This window comes from Stegodyphus dumicola, chromosome 12 (genome assembly GCF_044657685.1).
Source record: "Stegodyphus dumicola isolate Sdum_Otavi_A_Nest chromosome 12, ASM4465768v1".
Taxonomy (NCBI): domain Eukaryota; kingdom Metazoa; phylum Arthropoda; class Arachnida; order Araneae; family Eresidae; genus Stegodyphus; species Stegodyphus dumicola.
Window position 1 is genome coordinate 33,246,377 of NC_140779.1, and position 13,290 is coordinate 33,259,666.

The window sequence follows — 13,290 nt, forward strand, 5'->3', positions numbered from 1 at the left end:
TACTTCCCACATTTATTGAACATAGCTTTAGTAAGCTCCCTGTTCCGAGTCAGGTCTTTGCATGTTCCCAAAGAAAGTAAGGCGGAACATTGAACCTGATAAACTAGTCAAAAGTTAAGCAATCAAAGGCTATTTTTTTTGTAGGGTTAAATGCAGAAGGTCTTCTTATGGTTCATTCTGTTAGGCTTTAAATATCTTACAGCTTTGCTGCTTTTTAGGGCAGCATTTTTTAATTTACTGCAGCAGACTACTTACACTGGTGCCTGGCAATCAGAGATTTCTAGTAATATTATAAAGAAATATAGGAAATCCAGTAAATATTTATTATATTATATGCAGTTTATAATTTTTTACATACAAATCCACATATCTTTTCTATATGCGCCGAAGAAACAAATTAGCGCATGAAAGAAAAGGAACAGGTTGTCATTATTTATTCTAAAATTTCCCACTTGAGAAGTTTAGGTAATTTAAAAAAATATTATTGGTTAGTTCAATATAGTAGAAAGATCTAAAATAAAAGCTAATGTGAAAATTTAATATTTAGCTGTAAATAAGTTTAGATTAAAAAGTGTAAGCAACAGAAATTTCTTGCAGATACCAGCCGTTAGATTTCATACACAAAACAAGTAAAAATTTGGATTTTTTATTTGGGTCATTATTATTACAGTTTAAGTATGTTTTCATTAATATTTAGGAAATAAAATTTAAAGTCTAGCTATAAAATGTTTATTAACTTTTCATTTTGTTGGAACAAATCCCGACCCCCTAGCTGCTTTCAGATTGAGCAACGGTCTGCGTGCAATTTCAGACCATTAATGAAACCTGTATCGAAATTTACTGCTCTGTGTATAATGCAGCCAAATTCCAGAATTATTTCTACATATTTCACACATGCTCGATTTTTCTACCTTTCTGATTCGTGGGATATCTATACGATACACCATTTTGCCACGCATGCATACAAGTAAATTCTGATCGACCACAGCTTTATTTCTCGTGAGATGGCTGAGACAATCCTGAAGATCAGCGACGAGTGGAAGGAAGATCAGACAGCATCCTTGACAAACCCACAGTCACATGGGATTAAATCTGAATGCTGAGGAAGCCAGTGTATTAAGGATGTATTTGGACATCAGCTCCTTGTTTTGTGTGTCCTAGCCTTTTTAACGGCAAATATTCATTGAGATACTTTTTCAAATGGTCCATTTTGTTTTTGTGAATTTGGACTAAGGTACTCTTACAAATGATCTCTTATAATAGTTCTCGCAGTACAAAAATCGCAGTATTGTTCTATTGACATTGATAAAGAAAATATCTGCCGTGTCAAATAAGGTCGACAAACTGAGCGGTTGTGAAATCTATAAAAATCACTTTCCGAATTGATCTCTGTTTTAATTGTAATGAAATACGGTATTGGTTGCATAGGCTATTTGTCACGAATTTTTTAAAAATGTTTCAGACTTACAAATTAATCCCCTTTATATCTCTTTAAAAAACCTATTCAATAATAGAGACTAACTAACAATGATATAAAACTGAGCTTTGCAGGTTTTAATCTGAAATTTTGAAGTTCCTCAAAATGTCATGGATAAATGGTATGCTTCTGATTATAATTTAAAAACGACCCTCTCTTTGTACCTTTTCCATTTCTTCCAATATGCATCTTACTCGAATCGAATATATTTAAAATTGGTAGAAAGTTTCATATGCAATAAATAAAAGCCACCCTTCCATACGGAAGTTTACGTCCAAAACGCTAAGAGTGTTGCAACAGTGATATTCAGCAGATGGTATACAAGTATAAATCTTAAAAGTTTAAAGGAAACTATGGGTTTTATAATTTTTTTATAATCAAAAGGGGGATAAGAATGCGTTAAAAAGTTAAAATAAATAAAATTTTCTTATACAATAACATATATATATATGTTATTGTTCTTATTAATAATGGTCGTGAATTTAGCATAATATCTACATTTATTGTGTCACGCTGAAGTAAAATAACATTAATACTTTAATACAAATTTCTTTACTTTGTAAAGCTATTCCAGGGGCAGTGAAAAATGTTGAAAAAGGCGTCATTTTTTTAACATTTTCTAGTTCTATGTCATATTTTATTCACACTACCTGAGAATATTTTATCTTTTTTTTCCTTCAATGCAATAAAATTCCAAAGCTAAGTATAAAAGTCTGATATTTGATAAAAATGCTCTTCTTGTGCAATGTAATTTAAAAAGATTATGAATGGGCTAAGAAAGATTGCTCTTAAATATGGCAAGAAATACATGATTGATGTCATTTCTGTTTTTATTAGTACATTGTTGGATTGCCCGGAACATGAGTAGAAATGTAGTTTTGTTTCTATAAAAGTATCACTAAGAATATGGTGACCGTTTCATGGATAAAATGGCGTTAGACTATCGATGCCTGTTTGAAGAATAAAAATCAATGAGTTTGAGGGAGGAAGGAATTTTAGTAAGGTAAAAACGTTCCTTTATTGCTTTCGTTCTTATTCACATTAGATTTGAAAATGTGCCTTATGTTAAACTGAAATATGTCTGAAACAAATCGTTTTTTTATTAAATTAACATTCTCTTCGAGCATTGTTGGTTATTTTGTTATTCGTCTGGTATTTATCGACTTATACAATGATAAACTCTGAAAAGGAAATGTGAAACTTTCTTCTAGAATTGATAAACGAATACGAAATATTAAGCATGTAAAGTAATAGAAACACAGTGATAAACTAATGTAAAAAAGAGCCTAAAAATTAAGAGAAAAATGTGTTAAATATGTGTGCTGTGATAATAACTAATTAATGAATAAGTCAGCAAACTGAGAGTTTAATAAATGTGACGATATCCTCATGTTCAGGCTATTAAATGCTGAAAATATTACTTGCTCCAATATGCCTTCAACGTATTTTAGATACAAGGATTAGACAAAATATGGAAAAACTTCATATAAATGCATGCTTGAACTGAAATGTTTATTCTAGCAAAAGCTGTTGGTTGCGCTGATGTGTTTGCTCACTAACGCCACCTGTACAGTATTCTAAAATACGTTGCAAGTATCATTCGTTATCGAGATAGTGTTCTGTGTAGTTGTGAGTGCATCACGTTGAAGCTAAATGAATCTGAACGTGGGCAAATTGTTGGGTGCTTTCGTAAAAAAGGTGGCTGATGTGTTTTGTGTTTCAAGTGGCACAGTATTCAAGACTTTTTACTCATACAGGAAAACCGTATCCGCTAAATCACAGCGTAGACATGTGTTGAGGTATCATGACAGACGATCATTGAAGAGAATTGTGTTGAAAAATAAGAGGACTGTAGCAACAAAAAGTGACTTCTGAACTGAATTTCGCAATTGCAAACCCTTTCAGCACCAAAGGAGTATGAAGCAGGGCATTTTTGGGCGAGCTTTAATTAAAAAGCCACACATCAGTGATTAAAATGCCTGTAGAAGGAGAAAATGGCACCAAAGTCATAAAATCTGAGCAGTGAAGCATTGAAGGCAGATATTTGGTAAGATGAGTCTAGCTTCACATTGTTTCCGAATTCTGGACGAGTTTGCGTCTGGTGAACACCATTCCAATGGATATGATGGAGATTGTTTTCTGCCGAGAATGAAACCTACGGGGTTCAGTCATGGTTTGAGCATCCATATTGTGATGTTCTACGAGACCAATCATCATTGTGAGAGGTAACATTACTGCGAAGGATTATGTGACCATTCTGGCTGATCACGCCCGCCCTGTGGTACAAATGTTGTTCCTCAATGGTGATGCCGTGTTCCAAAATAACAGAGCTTCTGTTCACTCAGCTCGCATTGTCCAGGACTATTTGTTTGAGCCTCAGGATAAATTTTCACATCTACCATGCCTACCACAGTCACCTGATCAATATTATTGAGCCTTTGTGGTCTATTTGAAGAGAAATCTGCGTGAGTGCTATCCATTGCCACCACGGCTAACTGAACTTCATAGTGTTTTGCAGGAAGACTGGTATAAGGTTTCTTGGCAAACCATACAAGACCTATATTCATCCAATCTGAGAAGACTGCAAGGTGTTTTGAACGCCAGGGGTTTTCCTACACTGTATTAGTCACAGCAATATATTTTTTACTTGTATGTATACAATATATTTTTTACTTGTTTGTATACAATATATTTTTTACTTGTTTGTATTTTGGTGTTTGCATACTTTTTTTTCAACTCCAGTACCTGTACTGTTTTTATTAAAAGAAAAATAATTCTCAAAATAGTAAGAATATATGTATATACATTATGTGATATCTATAGCTATATTTAATATATATAGAACTCAAGATTTAATTATATGCAAATAATATGCAAGATTTTCTTAGAACAAGGGAAAAAGTCCATTTCTCCTTTATTCAGAATACTTAATTCTCTTAATTCTTAATTTACTCTATTTTCAAATTTCTTTAGCTTTTCTTTTAAATATTCAGATTAAAGCTCTGTTCAAAAACAAACGAAAATGCGAAAGACGTAAGATATTGCCCACGTAAGTAGTTTGGAAGTTGGAGAGATATTATTATCTTTCAAATTAAGTTCGGAATAGTTTCAAATATTTTCGAGAGAGTTTTACAGGCAAATAAACTATATCATTAAAAGTTTCCCTTTCTTTTTGCTTCGTTCCTGAATAAGGATTCCAAAAGAATGAACTTATAATTAATCCTTTCTTTTCTCTACCAATTTGCAACGACCAAGGAAGAATATACAAAACAAAAGTTTAACTGAAAACGTTTTAAAATATAATTGAGCATTTAACTGCTAAAATATGTAACAAATATATAGGAAGTATTTAATAAGAAGTAATAATAATTCTTCGACCTCGTTCCAAACGTTTGTTGAAATTCATAGGCCTTGAAGGTTTCTTTTAGTAACATGAATATTAAAAAGTATCAAAAATATTTTTGCAATTCTAATTGTACTCTCTTGGTGGAAGGTTTAAGCAAATAAAACGACGAACAGTGCCAAAAATGATGCCACTTTGAAACTTGAATGAATGAAAATTACTCAACTGCCAACTCAATCACATGCTAACGTCAGGTTTGGCGTCAACTAAGCAATTTTACTAGGGTTCTTTTGCAGTTGCAAATGCAAGACACAGAAATCAAACCCGTTGGAGTCGATCTTTCTACCATCTTTATGTTACACATTTATTTGCAATACGACAGATGATCTTAAGTATTTTCTTCTTTTATCTGGGACTGTTCCAAATTCTGTCTAAAAATACTTCTAGGTCCTAACCTACGTTTGAATACGATGGAGGTAAAAATTACTTTTAGAACCACACTTTAATGCTTTTTCTCATAATATTGGAATTGCTTAAGAGGGAAGTTTTATTATAGTTTTGAAATCCGTGAATGAGCAAAGTCTTTGCCAATGATTTATTGACATTCAAATCACATCAGAAGACTTTATGAAATTCAGTTTTCCTTGTATGAGAATCAGTTTCACAAAGAACTTACAAAGTGCTTCATAAAAGCAAATATACATACTTGTAAATCTCTGAAAGTTTCATTAATTTTAGATGCATATGAACTTATAAATCTTAGTTGCTTTAAATAATGTGCTTACCTAATCATTTCTTAACACAAAATATTTTTGGAAAATAAGAAATATTAATTTTAAAATTTAATGTCTTCCCTTTAGAACTAAGAAATAACGTCAAAAGCGTTTTATACCGCTACTGAAAAACCTTTACATAAATCTATCTGCTGTAAAGAAAATATGTAAATTTAGGACATTATTTTAAATCGAATATAACAGACATCGTCTATTCAAATGCTAAAAAATATTAAGGTTTATGTTGTAGAGTTCAGCAGGGTCACTATTTTGTGAAACCTGGGATAGTAGTAACTGCACAAGAGAAGGGTTAAAACTACCCTTTATTAACTCTTTAAAATTTACAATGCGTCAACTCAACGCTATAAACTACGCCTCTGCTTGAGTGGTAACTGAAATATCAGATAATGAAACTAAAAGTTTGAAGATATTAACAAGTGATAGAATGAAGTTACAGGGCTCAGCGAGATCTCGAAACTAGTGGCAGCAAGTAAATGCAATTAAGCCACTTGAACCAGCAATAAGGAAATGTTTGAACAGCAGAGGTGGCAACTGTAGCCTAACTCTCTTCTTTCCTACCGAAAGTTGGTTTCTAAACTATTTCTTCAAAGTGGAAATTTACATTCCTTCACGCGGCGCGCTACAAAATTTAAATGTTCTGGCACTGAAAATTAGGGAAATGAAGACTTATAGGAAAGTTTAAAATTAAACTTCTACTTGTTAGTTAAAATAAATATAAATGCCTACAATGTTATTTCAATATTGAATTACAATAGTTGTTTTTCAAGGAAGCATATGCTTTTAGGAATTCTTAAATTAGTTTTGAATTTGATACTCCAAAAAGATAAACTTTAACAATGGTCGGGTGACAGAACTTTCGTTTTTAAGCGAAAGATGACAAGAAAATAATTCTGAATATTGCAATAAGGTAGTGTGTGATAAAAGGAGGTTGTTTAATACCTTCCATAAGGCTACTCAATTCTACGTATAAAAGCCAAAGAAGAATTCCGAAAACTGAAGTTATTTCCAACAGCAGAAATTGACGGAGGAGGAGTTATGATACAGAAAGGTACATTGCTCTTTAAAAAGCTTATTTTTGAGTTTATCGCCAAGGATTAATATAGACATATTAATATTTTAATGTGAAAATTGGGATAATTTATTCAAAAACGTGACCTAAGTAATTCGGAATTTTCTCAAATGTATACAATCTCAAGCACATCGCTACGAATGTGAGGCTCGGTCTACAGTTTAATGTTCTTGGGCTTTTAAATTTATAAAAGCCGAAGAACATTAAACTTTTAAATTTATAAAATGGGGACGCATATATGAAAAAATGGATTGCGCAGTATGAAAATAAAGTTTTTTTTTTAAAGTAACGAGTGAAATTAAAATACAGTTTGTTAGGTCTTTATTTAATTCTAATCAATTATTTTAAATTTTCTTTTCCTTTCCCTCCTGATTTCAGTTTCCTGCCGGAATGTAAGTTTGTTATGATGCAGATGCTAATCTAAATGTGTTTCAGAAGCAGTACCTAAGCTACCCTTCAAGATTTTGAAAAGAGTAGTAGCGGACTCCAAGTTTATACTGCGTGTTTGAAATTAGCTCTCTAGTCAGTGTTAGACACCTTTCAGTTTATACAGATATTTCTAGGTTCGGCTTTGCTGTGTACAGTTGATTTAGCGTTTAGTTAAGCTAAGGGCATGCATCTGTTTAGTTGTTTAGATATCTCAATTTATTAGTGATTTGTTACATTCTTATTTTCTGTTAAATTTACGTTAGCCACAAGTGGTGGTGATTTGTGAGCACCAAGTGAATGTATCTGTTTTACTATAGTTTAAATAAAAAGTTTATTTAAATTCTTCTGCAATATTTATTCTTCACAACATAGAATTCGCTTCGTCGTCTCCTACATAGAGTCTACAGTAAATGGTTCCCAAGAGAACAAGGAGATTTTAGAAGATGATTGGAGAAAATTAGGTACGTATGGATCGGAGAAAATTAGGTACGTACAGACTGGAGAAAATTAGGTACGTATAGATCCGTGAAAATTAGGTACGTATAGATCGGAGAAAATTAGGTACGTATAGACCGGAGAAAATTAGGTACGTATAGATCGGAGAAAATTAGGTACGTAACCTAGCTGAATTTATGCCAAACAAATTAAACCAAATGATAATACTTGATGAAAATGTCCGATCCCTTTGTAACGTAATTTTATGTTCAGAAGAGAATACAATGGTTTTTTAAGCTAAACATTTTATTTTTAGAAAATTATTAAAGTAAACAGAGTAAAAGAAGTGATAGATAAATATATACTTCAGTGAAACTGGACCTTACAGTTTCAATTTAATGAATATAAAAGTTTTGATTTTTTGGGGGAAGTCTATTAAATCAATTCTATGAAATCTTGTATTCATTTAACTATTCTAATGGGATTTCGTGCAGTACAGATTGATAAAAGAAATTTTCTTCTATTTGCACACTGAACGTAAAAAACGGTATGTTTTCCTTTCACTTGAAATTGTTTGAATTATTTCAAGCATTTGCTATCTAGTTGAAAAGTTAAAATGCTTGCATTTCGTGTTCAGAGTTCTGTAGTATTTTATTTAAGAAAACACGTAGTAATTTTTCTTTAACGAAACTGACAACTTTCGTTTACTAATTCCTTTCTTATTTCTCATTCTACAGGTATTCGACATGAATTTCTATAGAAATGTTCATTAAGATAAGGGCATTCCTGTAGCAATTGTTCAAAGAACGCTGTCAGGCTTGCTTGCAGAGACATTAGGTATTTTTGGAAGCAGGCAAGATGAAAAATTAACAACGCCTTCGCCGGGAATCGAACCACGGACCTCTGGAATACCGTTCCAGCGTGCAGAACCACTACAGCACGAAGGCACGCTAGGGAAGCGGGAGAGAAATACCTTATATACTCCCCTTTTTAAGGGTCGACTGGGATTTTTAGGGGAACCAATTGCGAAATCTTGGGTGTGAAGAATCCTCATCCAACACCCTTTTAGTTCGGGCGCCACTGTACAGACATTAGGTATTTTTGGAAAAGCCGGAAAGATGAAAAATTAAAAACACCTTCGTCGGGAACCGAACCACGGATCTCTGAAATACCGGCTCAGTGTGCAGAACCAGTACACCACGCAGGCACGCCAAGGAGATGGGTGAAATACTTTATACACTCCTCCTTTTAAAGGGCGACTGGGGTTTTAGGGGACCCTATCGCCAAATCCTGGTGGGGAAAATTCCTCATCCACCACCCTTTTAGATCGGGCGCCATTGTAGGGACATTAGGATTTTTTGGAAGCAAGCAAGATGAAAAATATGCAACCGCCTTCGCCGGGAATGGAACCACGGACCTCTGGAATTCCGGTACCAGTGTGCAGAACCACTATACTACGAAGGCACGCTAAGAAGGTGGGAGAAATACCTTATATACATCCCCTTTTAAAGGGCGAGTGGGGTTTTTAGGGGAGCCAATTGCCAAATCCTGCATGTGGAAAATTCATCATCCACCAATCTTTTAGTTCGGGCGCCATTGTAGAGACATTACATAATTTTTGGAAGCAGAAGAGAAGAAAAATTGGCAACGCCTTCGCCGGGAATTGCACCACGGATCTCTGGAATACCGGCCCAGTGTGCAGAGCACCTACAACACGAAGGCACGCCAAGAAGGCGTGAGAAATATCTTATAAACTTAACGTTAAAATTTAAACACTTAACTTCAAAATTTAAAAACCCTAAAATTTAAACTCTTTCGGCAGTTTGGATAGAATCTAATATAGAAAATAAAGAAACTGAAAAAAACTTTCATTCTGTAGTATGATTGTTAGGAAATTTAGCATAATTAGTGTTTTTACTTCCCTGTACGAAGTAAAAAGGAAGTATTGTAATCGCAAAAAGTTTCAGGCAGCATATTTCAACGAAAATATCCATTTTGACCGCTATCGAATACAATTTAATGATGTTTTTGCGTGATATCTGTACGTAAGAACAAAATAAAATACTCTTTTCCTCCAAAAAAATTATAAAACTGCTTTAAAATGAATTCTGAAGAGAATTTTTTGTAGCGTCGGTACGAACGTATGTACGTACGTGTACGTACGTATCTCGAATAACTCAAAAATGAGTAGCCTCAGAACCTTGAAATTTTATATATAGGACTGCTATGCCATGTAAATGTGCACCTCGTATTTTGGTTGCAATCGGCCTCACCAAACGCATATAAATATATTTATATATATATCCACTCTGTTACTCGGATCAGTGATCTCAGTTTCGTTACTCTTATATGTTTATAAATTGTACATTTTTTGCTTTAAAAATGATTGAATTATGTTGTTTTTATCTTCCGGTTAAGGTTTTTTATGCCTTTAGTAAATCTGTATGCAATAATTTTAAAATTATCAACAATTTTAAAGTTGTTTAAGTGCCGCGAAGCCTAATAATTTTTTTGATGGCGGCCATTGCTTGTTTAAATTTCAAACAGTGGGATAGTGGATTTGTTCCCAATCTAGAGAAATTTAGCTTCGTAACAACAGAGATAACGCCTTCATTTATTATTGCCAATTAAAACATTCTTAATCCTTTCTGGAATTTTTTCGAGGAAATAAGTGTTTAAGATTTACTTCGTAATTTTTAATACAGACATTTTGAGTTTTTATGTGTTTTTGCTTTGTCGCGAAGTGAGAACTGAATTAATTGAATGAGAAATACTCAATCGTCTGTAAAAAACTGTTTCCTTTTTGTTTTGTTTGCTTAATTTCTTTTATACATCATTTTAGCTTTATTATTTATTATTTATTATTATTTATCATTTTAGCTTTATTATATAATATTTGAATAGAACATGTGGCAACGATTAGATAATTCTATTCTTCAAATGATATATATTTTGTGCATTCTGAGTTATAATATGAACGAAATATAATACTGTTAATTAAACCTAGCGCCAGAGTGTCGCTATGGCAAAGAAATAGAGTGAATTTTAATGAATGCATTTATTCTATTGTGGTTTATGTGCTGTCGGCGAAGTAGATTTAATTCAATCCAATGGTTTTGTACATAAATATTGGTATTGTTATTGATTTTGTCTATTAAAAGCGTAAAAAAAGAACCAATGAAATCTTTTTTATAGTAACTTTTAGATTTATGAAAAGCAAACCTTTAAAGCTGGCTTCGCAGCATTTACAGTACGTATGCCGAGAAAGTTGTCTTTGTAATCGGTTAAAATTAACACTTGCACAAATATATTTCAAATCGAACAGTTTTGCGAATTTATACAGAAACTTATAGTAAACAAGATATGTTCATGAATATTATACTATTACTCCCCTTACGATTCCTTTTAGAAATGTCCCATTTTTTTTTTTAAGTACCTTGTGCATAAAGTCACGATTAGTTCATATTTTTCAAAACTCAATCTTCCAGATAGCAGAATCTTTTACATCACATTTTGTTTTTGAATTGGAATTTGTTATCACGGTTTACTAACTAATTTTCTGTGCTATAAGAAAGATTTAATAATTATTTATGGTATATTTAAGAAATATGAAAGGTTTCAGAACGGTCGCCCAAAAGAGGTTTTTAAGTTTTTTTTTTACCCTCTGTTTAGCAGTTTGCTGTTACACTCACTCCTACTAACGTACTATTTTTTTTTTGTCTATTTAGCTTTATTTTAAAAACATAATGTTTTTCGCACTTATGTCATATACAAATGAACAGCAAAATTAGAAAAAGTTTACGAGCAGCATAGCAGTATACATTTAGAATTCAAGATCCAACTAAGTGCTGCTATACATTTAACGGCTTCATAAATCCTTTTTCGCCTTTTTATTGTTAACATTTTATATGTTTACTTTATGTATTAAATATCAGGCTCTTGGCGCTTACGGCACATGAAGCTGGATTCAAAATCAAAATAGAAAAACATTTAAAAACAACACATCTTTAGAATTTCCTATAGATAACCTCGTACCGTGGAGATGAAAATGTTATTTTCCGTACAGTGTCGTCACTACTCGCTTTGAAATTGTTGATTTTGTTAATCAAAACTTCGTTAAAGTTTTAATAGGAAATAAAAAATAAAACAAATTCGGGCTTCCATGAAGATTCGGGTTTCCAGGTGTCCGTGTTCGAGTAGAGCACTACGTTATTCAAACTTTGATGGCTTTGGATACCGTTGTTGCTTCAAAATGCGAGACACATGTATATATCTATGCTGATTCTTCATTATTTGAATTCTTTTAATATAATACAGGGCGATACGTTTCGGCTAATACAGAAATACGAAACCAAGTGATAAATATGAAACTAGAAAGAAAATACTAAGGAAAGAAAAATAATCTCGAAACTCACAAACAGCAAATTCTTGTGATTTAAATGATTAACGCAGGAAAATTCTTCATAAGTAAGGACTACGCATCAATGACATATATTTATCTCTTTAAGTTTCTCTCAATAATTAAAGTGGTGATCAAATCTGAAGTCGAGCTTACGGTACTAATACTTCTCAAAATTGTCTTGAAACAGAAACTGATTTGCATGATTACTTTTTCTCGACGCTTGTAAACTTTTAATTTAATTTAGCAGAACAATGAAAATCGAAAAAAAAAAAAAAAAAAAAAAAAAAACTGTGATTTATTTCATTCGCTCTCAGTTTAAAATGAAAATAAATTGCTACAACATAAACATTTAATCTGTATTTCTCTCCTGAAAGTGAAGATGAAAATGAAACTTTATTTCTGACTATTAAGACATTTTTACTTCCTTGTACGAAGTAAAAAGGAAGTACTGTAATCGCGAAAAGTTTCAAGCAACATATTTCAACGAAAATATCCATTTTGATCGCTATCGAATGCAATTTAACGATGTTTTTGCGTGATATCTGTACGTAAAGACAGAATAAAATACTCTTTTCCTTCAAAAAAATTATAAAACTGCTTTAAAATTAATTATGAAGAGAATTTTTCGTGGAGTCTGTACGAACGTATGTACATACGTGCGTACGTACGAACGTATTTCGCATAACTCAAAAACGAGTAGCCTCAGAACGTTGAAATTTTGTATATAGGACTGCTATAACATGTACATGTGCACCTCGTATTTTGGTTGCAATGGGCCGCACCAAACGTATATAAATATATTTATATATATATCCACTCAGTTACCCGGCTCAATGATCTCAGTTTCTTTACTCTTATATGTTTGTAAATTGTACATTTTTTGCTTTAAAAATATTTGAATTATGTTGTTTTTATCTTCCGGTTAAGGGTTTTATGCCTTTAGTAAATATGTATGCAATAATTTTAGAATTATCAACAATTTTGAAGTTGTCTAAGTGCCGCTAAGCCTTTTTTTAATGGCGGCTATTGACGTTTACATTTGAAACAGCAGACTAGTGGATTTGTTGCCAATCGAGAGAAACTTAGCTTCTGAACAACAAATATAACGCATTCATTTATTATTGTCAATTAAATCATGCTTAATTCTTTCTGGAATTGTTTCGAGGAAATAAGTGTTTGAGATTTACTTCGTAATTTTTAATATAGATATTTTGAGTTTTTATGTATTTTTGCCTTTTCGCGAAATGAGAACTGAATTAATTGAATGAGAAATACTGAATCGTCTGTGAAAAACTGTTTCTTTTCTGTTTTGTTTGCTTAATTTCTTTCATACATCGTTCT